Genomic DNA, 9904 nt, shown 5'->3' with positions numbered 1-9904 from the left:
TTAACAACACTATGTTTGTTTAGACATGCTTAAAGGCACATGTTTAACTTGCCCTTCTATTAAACTTTTAAGTAGATCTCTTTAGTCAAAACCTTAGGTGTAAGATATCATATGAAAGAGAGAATAGGAACCCTCTTAATGAGATTAACCAAATCATAAAATGAGTGTTTTCTTAATATAAAAAAGAGATGTACATCAACATTTCGATAAAATCCTTACTCAACTAACTCATAGCATGAGTTTTACTTCGACTACTGACTCTAGAGGAATTGGCTTTGATAATGTTAGCTTCTTCAAAGGTAAAATGAATCTAAATATTCCAAATCTATAAGGAAAGGTTAGTGAATGAGTAATAGGTAATTTGTAGTGAACTTTACTCAATAAATGATCAAGGTGGATATTGATGGTCACCCACCTATTATATTTGGACCCCTACCATAGTTTATTTCAGTTTCCTTAATTGTAGCACATTTTAGTATTTTTGGCAGTTTTTTGAGTCCTGAACTTCGGGAGCCATTTTGAGGCCCTAAACGATATTTTTTTTTAAACAAGCATATTCAAAATCTATTAAAGTGGTTTGCAGTCGAAAGTTGTAGTCTGCGGATAAATCTTTTTAATAAGGTATCATACGCGTCAAACGAAGATTGGATGCCAAAGTTACAACCCCGGGAAGTTGATGTATCAATATACCCCAACGGAGCCCACAAACTTTTGGCACTTCATCCCCTATGGTTAGGTTCTTGGATGTTTAGGGTTTTTCATTCATTCTTAATAATAAATAGGCCTTTGAACTTCATTGTAACACAGTTCAGAAGACATGTAGCCACAACATATCTTCTCATAAATAAGCTATCATCACCTGAGCTAATTTATTTCCATTCTACATATAAACAATTTTTAGTACTTTGTTATTAATGAATTGAAATTTTGTTTTTGTTGTATCTTTGTGTTTATGTTTATATATGTATTTCATTTCATTCCTTCATAAATCTAGTTCATTGTTATTAAAGAGGTCTGATAATTATCTATTTTTCTATGCATGTCTCCAACGAGGTCGAGGTATAAGGAGTTGGGATTTGAACTAGTTGAGCCTTTGCAAGACCATCCCCATCAATACCAACAACCTCCATGGTGGAAGAAAAGAAAGAAGAGGGAGCAGTAGATCCTATCAAATTGTCGCTCAAAGAAGCCCTCTAGTGACAAAGGAATGAGATGATGGACAAGTTTTCCCATATCCTTCGATAGATGCCCACTGACGACACATCTTCATCCATCAGTAACTTTGGAGGTGCCACCCCCTTCAAGGTACAAGTGAACTTCAATATCCCTATATTCGAAGGTAAAATAGATGAAAATTTTGTAGATAAATGGTTGAATCTATTAGAAGGTTATTTTTTGTCCATAGTTCCTTCGACAGGGAGAAGATTACTTTTGCATTGCTTAAGGTTGCCCCCCATGTCAAGGATTGGTGGAAAACTTACTGTGAGAAAAGGGCAGAGGAATCCTCACTGTTTATAGTCGCCCCCTCTTGGAACTCTTTCCGAGGCATTGTCAGGGAACAATATTACCACACGGGGAGCTATGAGGATAAGTACATACAGTGGACGACACTATGGAATCAAAGGTACCAAGATGTGCATGAGTTTACAAATATATTTTCATACTCTACGCATAAATTTGGGTATCAAACACTCTGAGAGATATCTGGTGCCCAATTATTTTCTGCACAAATACATTAAGGAAGAAATGGAGTTCTTGGACATCTCCTCACTTGGTGTAGCATATCGATATGTTGCCAAGATTCAACAAAAATTAAACAAAAGAAGCGCCACATTGGATATGTGAATTAGAAGCAAGGAAAGAGTGCCCCAAAACCGTATAAAAGAGGACAAGGATAAGGTGGAGTGACCGAGGACAACCCATCGAAGCCGCAAGCAAATAATTCCACCACAAAGATGAAGAAGGACACAAGAAAGTGATGTGATTACCACAAGAGCCCCACTCAACACAAATGAGTGTCCCACCAAGTAGTCATTGGTGACTGAGTTGAAAGCTTCAGAGTCTGATGCATGTTCTGATTCTAAGCCATAAATTGACAAGGGGAATGACAAAGGGAAACATATTATTGATGTAGAAGCTAGTGCCACTGTTGCTACCAACAAGGTCCAGAAGTCTGAGCCCGAATATCTAGAGGAGGGGGAGCATCTCTGCCACTCACAGATGTGGGTGAAGGTTTCTTTGCTACAGTTCATTGTCAGAAATAGGGGACAAAAGAACCTCATTTTAGCAGAGCTTGTGAAGCGGTTGGGCCTACAGCCCACACCATACCTACAACTATACACCATCAGGTGGATTCACCAAGGACGAGATCTCCACATTAGCCAAAAGTGTTGCCTTCCCTACAACATCAAGTCCTTCACAGATGATGTACTATGTGATGTTGCTCCTCTTGAAGTTTGTGATTTCTTATTAGGCCAACCATACTTGTGGAAGCGTCATGTTGTGCATGATTCGAGGCCTCACATTGTTATTATTACTTTACACAATAAGTTATACAATATACTGGAGGTATCCTCGCCTACCGCCATCTATTTGATCTCTACTAAGAAATGCAGTAAGATCATCTCTAAGACTGAGAAATTTAATTACTTTATGATTTTCACTCAAAATAAGGGGAAGATAGTGGCCACATCCATGGCCCCCAGGAAGGGTTCCCCACGCAGTAGAAGTAGGTGGATAAGTTCATGGAAGTATACATGGACATATTATTCTCACCCACAAGGGTACCTTTGTGCTGTTAGGTCAAGCATTCGATCGATATGATTCCTGGAGCACCTCTACCCAATGGGCCAATACACCTTCACTCCATTCTAGAAAATGGAGAAATGAAGTGGTAGATCTGGGAATTTCTATGCAAAGGGCACATCCAACCAAGTTCCTCACATCGTGGGAGCTCGATTGTACTTGTACAAAAAAATATGGAACCTAGAGACTTTGCATAGATTATCGAGTACCAAACAAAATCACTTTCACGAACAGATATTTAATCCCATGGATTGATGAACTTCTTGATCAGCTCAAGGGGGCCAAGTATTTCAACAAGTTCGATTTGAAGTCTTGTTATCACCAAGTGCCAATAGAAACCAAAGATGTATGAAAGACTGCCATCAAATCCAAGGAGGGCCTTTTTAAATGGTCAGTCATGCCTTTCTGGTTGACAAATGCCCCTACAAATTTTATGAGGCTGATGGATGACACCTTGCGTCCCTTCACCAACTTGTTTGTGGTTGTATATCTAGACAAAATACTCATCTTCAACAAGAGTTGGGAAGAGAACCTACAACACATTTGGCAGGTCCTTCAAACCCTGCGACAACACAAACTATGTGACAACTTGGAGAAATGCACATTTGAAATGAGCCAGTTCTAATATCTAGGCTACATCATCGATGAGCAAGGAGTGCATGTGGATCCTGCTAAGATCTAATTCATTCGGGATTGGCTAGCCCTGACCGCTCTAATAGAGCTTCACATATTTTTGGGCCTTTCTAATTTTTATTGGAGGCTCGTGTTGGGATTTTTTCATATCACTTGAGCTCTGAGTCAGATTACCAAGGGCGGAGTGAAAGCAAAGTTTTTCTAGTCTGAGTCCCAACAGAAGGTATTCATTGAGCTGAAGCAATGCCTCTACCCTGCACCCATACTCACATTTCTAGAACTACAACAACCATTTGAAATTGAGACAGACACCTTCGAATATGCTATTGGTGCAGTTCTCTCCCAACCTGGGCATCCGGTGGCCTATCACAGTGAGACAATTTCCGATATGTTTTGGAAACACCCCACCTAAGATAAAGAGATGTATTCCATTGTGCAAGCATTCCAACAATGGAAACATTACATTATGGGGAAGGATACAATCATCCACACAGATCACCAACCTCTTAAATACAAGAAGGGAAACACCAATCATTTTTTAGATTACCTTAGTCGCCCCCAGTTGCAACACTGATTACTATTCTAAACTCTTGTGGCCATCAAACCTCTAGATGGTCGCAATTGTACAAAAATGATCTAGAATTTGCCACCACATACCAGATGCTATTGGATGGAAAGCAACTTCCAGAGTTCCACCTCCAAGATGCATTATTATGCTACTTGGGTTACTTTTGTGTTCCTTCAAGCTAGCGTGCCAAGCTGATTTGGGAGGCGCACTACAATCAAGTCACATGACACTTTGGTGTTGAGAAAACTGTGGTTGTACTACAAAAGAATTTTTATTGGCCAAAACTCCAACAGGACGTTGGAAAATATATCATATCCTGCATTAGGCCTATACACTCCTCTGCCTACTCCGAGTGAGCCTTGGAAATCCATCTCCACAGACTATATGTTGGACCTCCCTTCTACCAAGCATGGTATGACTATGTATTTGTGGTTGTGGATAGGTTTTCGAAGATGGCTATATTCGAAGCTTGCAAGAAGATTATCACAACAAAGGACTGCCAAACTCTTCTTTGAACGAGTATGGGTACATTTTGGAATCCCATAAATAATTATATCGTATTATGATAATAGGTTCTTGAGAACATTCTCGTTGAGACTCTGGAAATTATTGGACACTACGCTCACCAATTCGACTACACTCCATCCCCAGTCTGATGGAGAGACAAAGGTTGTCAACAAGATGATAGTGCACATACTATGCACATACAACTCCAAGCATCCATGAACATGGGATGAGATCCTTCCTTATGTGCAACATAGTTATAACAAAGCTCTCCATAACTCGATTAACTGTAGTGCTTTTCAAGTGGGTCTGGGTTTTCAACCACTGTGTTTGATCGATGTTTCCATGCTTCATGTGACTACACAAACCGAATCTAGACATGTGCATTCAAAGGCTGATAAAGCAAACTGGTTTATTGGACGCATGCAGCGCATCTGCCATCAGGTGCATGATATATTGGATAAGTCTAATGCCAAGTACAAGAAGCAACATGATGAACATCAGGTGCCACACAAGTTTCAGGTGGGTGACAAAGTTTGGTTGCATTTGTAGAAAGAATGTCTTACCGGAGCTCATTAGAAGCTCAGATCACTCTGATATGGGCTTTAGACCATCACTAGGGTTTGGAAGACAATACTTTTGAGCTCAACATTCCCCCATTCCTTGGCATGCACCTAGTGTTCAATGTGGACTGCCTTCAGCCATACTTTCCACCATTACTAGACACATCAGATATTGCATAAAAATAGAGCTAAAACTAGACTGCATGGAACATGCCACAACTAATTGGATCATTGGTACGCATATCAAGAACACTCACTATCAAAAAGTCCAACTGTATCGGGTTGTCAAAGCTGGCAAACTCCTGCACCAAGGAAAGTGGCTCACTAGGGACAAAGTTTAAGAGAATTGCCCCCCATCTCATGGAGGCTGTCAACACAATCGTCACTATTACTTCCTAAGGGGGGAGGATTGATCTAGGAAGATATTGGTGGACACACACCTATTCCACTTGGATCCCCACCATTGTTTTTTTCAATTTCCTTAATTGTAGCACAATTTACTATTTTTGGCAGTTTTTCAGGTCCTGAACTTCTAAAGCCATTTTGAGGCCCTAAATGATGTTTTTTGGAAAACATGAAAACACATAAGCTTCAATAGGGGTTTGTACTTGAAAGTTGTATTCCTCATGTATATATTTCTAATGAGGTATCATACACGTTAATCGAATATCGTATGCGAAAGTTACAACCTCGAGCAGTTGATGTACCAATTTACCCCAATGGGGCGCATAGAATTTTGGCACTTCATCTCATAAGGTTAGGTTTTTGGATGTTTATGGTTTTCCATTTTTTGTCAATAATAAATAGGCCTTTGAGCCTCATTGTAACACAATTTAGAAGACATGTAGCTGCCACATCTCTTCTTAGAGGTAAGCTACCATTTCCTGAGCTATTTTATTTCCATTATGCATATAAATAAATTTCGGTACTTTGTTTTTTTTTTTTTTACGCTGTGGTTCATAGACACTAGGTGGTCGTTACATCCATGGGAAAATCTGGGCAGATCAACCCCGAAGGGAAACTTTTAAAGCCCATTGACTAGACTAACAGGGCCTAACCCCAAGGGCATCGAGGAGAATTGACCCTGTGACCTCCCGATCGGCGAGGCACTTAACAAACGGGACTCAACTAGTATATTCGATACTTTGTTATTAATGAATTGAAGTTCTATTTTCATTTTATCTCCATGTTTTTATTTATATTCATATTTCATTTTGTTCCTTCATAAATATTGATCAATAAAAGATAAAACCCTTTAGCTTTAGAACAACACAATGGCTCATATAAGAATGAATTTAAAGCATGTAGAGAAACCCATAAGATATAGTAACACCATCAATTACTCCATATGGAAGGAGTCAATGGATAAGCTATGCTTGTTAAAAGATAGCCTTCAACATTCAACCCCCCTGTTGATGTTGTAACTAGTGTCGGTCTTCATAATGTAATGTAAAAATATAATTGATGTATTTATTAAATGATTATTATATTTATTTCTGGTCAAACATGTTCTTCATGCTTATAAAATAAAAAAGAGAAAATAATTTATTATGAGTCAAAGAAAAATGTACTTGAGTCATGCCCCATTTGGACATTAGTAAGACAATAATTTTTAATTTTATATTGAGTCAATAAGTCCACAAAACGTCAAGTCAACCCTCCTTGGAACAAGTCATCTTGGGCCTCCATGGGAGACTTGTTTGATCTCCTGGACAACTATATATAAGAAAGAAGTTCGACCCTCTTGGAGATTATCCAATGACACAAAATAAGTACATCTAGACCATGTGAAGGAGGAAAATAAACATAAGTCAAAGGAGATAGAAATAAAGTCAATGAATAGAGAAGAATATTTTTGCTTGACTAAATTTCAAACTTGAAGGTTGAAATTTTTTGTGCTACTGTAGGCCCGAAATTTCAATAGTTGACTAGATCTGGGATATTTTGACCATCATTAACTTGTGCTTTTCATTAGCAAATTCAATGACAATATCGCTTATGTGAACTTTGAGATACATTATATGTGAGGACCTAAGGGGCACTACTCCAAGATATATGCATAGGATATAATTTGATTATCTAAAGATCATCATCCTTATGACATGTGTGAAGTGCCAATGTGAATTTGACCTCATTGCAGTGAAGGAAAAACCTCTGACATTTTTGTTTTTACAAGATCACCTTGATGAACCTAAATAATATGTGGAAGGGACCAGAACTATGTGGATCATATATGTAATTAAAGGACCAAAACTTTGTGAACTTTGGAGAAGAACTTTGATTCAAAGATCAAGGGAATTCATTAAAAAAATTCTAAGGATTCCAAATCATATGAACTCTTTGAAATCTAATTATCTGAAATGGTTAGGAGCTCAAAATTTGTCAAAAATCAAAGTGTCAACATTTTATTAACCTTAGCTTCAAATCAAAGAGTTCGTCATTCCGAATCCAATGGTGTGAACAACACTTAAATCCAAGCTCGTATGCAGGAGTTAGAGAAATTCAAGTATTAGGTTTGACTTGGGTACATGGCAGGATGGATGACATGGCAAAGGTCCCAGTGAATGGGGAAGCACCAAGTGGCAAGTTGCCATTGGGTCCCACATATTGCATATCATAGGAATTAAGGTAATCGGCTCCCGGAGCAGTCAGAGTTGCGATGCGATATATCACAATCACAGATCGGCGAAGGGTCAACATTACATAATCAGCCCCTGGTAGAGCTTAGGTGCACTACGATATATTTCATATCGCAATTGCAACCAGGGTAGGTATTTACAAAATGGCCCCGGTTGTAATCACCGATTGCGCTTTGCGATAGGGCACTGATTGTGATTTGTGATAGGGCTCCGATTGTGATTTACAATAGGGTGCCTATTGTGATACTATTATATGATGTGGTTTATAACTTGTTGGGTCCGTCGATTGCCAGATCACATATCACAATGCGTTAAGTCCTGCATACAAACCGCCCCAAGTTATCCGTCGATTGCGATGAGCAATAAATCCTAGATGCGATGCGACTATAGATTCCTTTTAATCTTCTGTCGGGTCCACCGATATCGCAATCGCACAAATCACTCACTTTTGTTCACAGACCTTAAGACCACGAGTTTTCCGTCGATTGCGAGTTGTGACAAAGCTGCGGAACTGTCGCCTTTTCTGCTGGATTGACCACTTTGTATGTGACCACTTGAACTTAATTGTGAGATAGGCTTGGAAGTTGGCGGGACAGCCAATTTCGACGGAACTGCCAGATTTAACTCCAGATAATGAATTTAACTGGCAGTAACCTAGATTTGGAGGAGAGAATTGTGGAAAGACTAAGGCAAATTTCGACCAAATTGGATGCAAAAAGAGGCTAGATAGCCATTTTTGGACATTCTGAACTGATTGGAATAGGTTTCAGGATCAAAGGAGGACTTATGGATAGGAGGTTTTGAAAAATGAAGCCTATGCGTGTTATGGTCAACCAAAGTGTTGATTCACTTTATGGAGAAGTTTGAAGATGTAGATGACCTTGTAGGGGTCTTCTAGCTTCCATGTTCTTTCTGCAGCAGCCATTACATCAGTTTTGTAGCTTTATCTCTTCTTTTCTCTATAAATGTTTTGGAGAAGGGGCTTATTGATGTACTTCAAGTGGATTGTGGTACTATTTATGCTCTTTGAAGTTGGAGTATGGAGTCTTGGTGTAAGATGCCTATGTTTGATAAAGTTTTACATGTTTAACTATAGGTTAACATGTGTATGGAGTGAGAAATTTTGTAGAGGTTGTTTCTTTGAAGGAGAAACTAGCCATTCCATTTCAGTAGTTTATGTACTCTTCTTTTCTAGATATTGAGCATAATGAGAAGGGGTCATGCCTTTAGAGCTGATCTAAGGAGATGTAGCCCAGGAGGGGTGAAATCCTTTGACAATGGTTGGTGTATTACTTATTGATGCTTGCTTCCATCTAGTGTTTGGTTTTATGTTTTAAGTTTTACTCATGAAGCTAACTTAAGTGAAACACACATAAAATTCATGTTTTTTTACATGCTATTTTGGAATACAAACCTCAAGCACAGTTTTATATTCTAAATGGGGAATTATCATAGAATTACTAATCTTCTCCATTTTAGATTAAGTTGGTATCAAAGTATAGGTTTTCTTTGTGTAAGGAGTAATTGACTTTTGTTTGCAAGGGAATGTGTTTTGAAGCTCAAGTGAGGAGAAGGTTTTGGAAAGGAGAGCACGATTGTTACAATATCTACCACCAAGTTCTACCTCAAATTGCAGCAGAAGCTTCAAGTAAATCATTTCCCTGGGAGGAGAGCCTGCAAGAATGTTAGAGGATGTGAAGGATTTTAGAAAGGCTTTCTTAGACATGGCAGAAATGGTGAAAATTCTCTATGAAGAGAGGAATACAAAATTGCAAGGTGAAAGCTCTAGACCTCCGAGAGAAGAATTTTTTCCAAGGGAAGAAGGTAACAATAATGGTGATAAACCACCATCTTCCCACAATATTCATAATTTTCTACAACTCTTATGCAAGATGCTAGTGTAGAAAGCCCCTCAGAGAAGGTAGATGGATGAGTTTGTACCTTTTGTCCACATGATGTGGAAGATGAGGTTCTATGAGCACCCAAATTCAAGGAGCTAAAAGAAGAGAGCCAAAAAGTCTAGAAGACACATCCACAATAAAAAGGGAGTTCAAAAACATCTGTGTATGTCAATCAAAAGATGAGGAAAATGGTAAGAATTTACATGGTTCTTCCTTATGCCAAGTGTTGACGTAAATTCATTTGCAGCCTTTGAAAAACATAGTAAAGGAATTGGATCCAATATCTTGACC

Source organism: Pinus tabuliformis, chromosome 3_2 (assembly GCF_031772625.1).
Source record: "Pinus tabuliformis cultivar Carrire ecotype Pingquan chromosome 3_2, CPIR1, whole genome shotgun sequence".
In the NCBI taxonomy this organism is placed as follows: domain Eukaryota; kingdom Viridiplantae; phylum Streptophyta; class Pinopsida; order Pinales; family Pinaceae; genus Pinus; species Pinus tabuliformis.
The sequence above is the reverse complement of the archived record's forward strand: the minus strand, read 5'-3'. Positions refer to the sequence as shown.